Genomic DNA, 1,457 nt, shown 5'->3' on the forward strand with positions numbered 1-1,457 from the left:
CACTATGCTGTTTTCCCTGTAACACTCAGAATTGGAGGCAGAGATTGCTATCTTTAGGTCCTGTTTGCATTCTACATTTAGATTCAGAAAGTGTATTTGGCAGCAGAGAAATGGAATCTGATCTGCATCTAACACCAATTTCACGTTTTCTTATGTCTCAGAATACCAGCCAGCTGATTATAAGATGAATTGCAAACATAGGAAATTGAAAAAACTGCGAAATAAAGGGAGGATGCTTGGAGAAACAGTGAGCCAATGGAAGGAGGGAGAAAAGAATTAAAAGTATGTAAGCTAACAAGATGATACAGTTTTTGGGGAGCCAGCATCTTAGCTGTGGAAAAAAGTGTGGTGTAAGTCTGTTAGAGAAAGAATTAATAAGACATGAATGAGAGAAGGTAGCGTAAACCCCAGTAACTGGTTGTCACTGGAAAGTTGAAAAAGGAACAAGAAAACGGAGCGACATCTGATTGATTTCCCCCCAACCCTCACATACAATTTGTGCAAGTTAAACTTTCTTCTGGGTTTTTGTGTTTCAGTTTCTGATGTTTAGAGATAATCTGGAGAAATAATTCATGATTATGAATGACAGATTTGGCTTTGTTGTCATTCTTACCATTTTCCAAGTTAAAATTCCATGAGGAAGTCAACTACATCATTACTTGTGTTAAAATACGCTGACATTTTGCAGAGTGGCTGAGTTATGATTATGAAAGCAATTACATATATCATTTTTCCTCTACTAGATGATTGTTTTCATGTTCTAAAGCCAAATGAAAACTTACTCAAATTAGTACTAATCTGTCTGGCTCGTTAAGGTCTCTCCCAAGAAAGCCATTAATGTATCCAAGAGAACAGTTGAAGGTCAAAGCTGAGAGCAGAAAAGTCCTGTCTGATTTGATGGAGCTATTCAGTTATTCAGGTGGTTAAAAACCATAGTGTTCTGGTGGTTTGGGGTTTCTTTTTGCTTTTCATGATCTGTATGTAGTCTGTGGCTATTGGTATTATCTTTCTTGGAGTTCTAAGGGTATGTTCTGTGGCATATTCTAGAAATTAATTTTTAAAATTAGAAACTTATTTTTTAACTTTCAAAGACTGAGTTAGAAGTCTGTCATTCTGATGTGGTGTTTTGGTTTGGTTTTTTTTACCCCCTACATAAAATAAAGATGTAAATGGAAAAACACACCCACTCCTAAACTTTTAAAGTTGTCACCATTTAAGGAACACCTTAGATTCTATGCTTTTTAAAGGCAAGTGGAGTGCCAGTACTTGAGTCGCTATGATTCTTTTGAATAACAATGTTTTGAGTATAGTGCTTTAATTCAGTTACTGCTTTGAGTACCTGCTGTTTAGAGTAGAAAATTGTTTGGTGTATCAAGTGAGACTATTACAAGGGATAAAAAGGGATCTCTTTTTCTGCAAATGCTGCTTGCAGTAATTATGAAGGAAACAGTGGCAGA

Source organism: Balearica regulorum, chromosome 9 (genome assembly GCF_011004875.1).
Source record: "Balearica regulorum gibbericeps isolate bBalReg1 chromosome 9, bBalReg1.pri, whole genome shotgun sequence".
NCBI lineage: Eukaryota > Metazoa > Chordata > Aves > Gruiformes > Gruidae > Balearica > Balearica regulorum.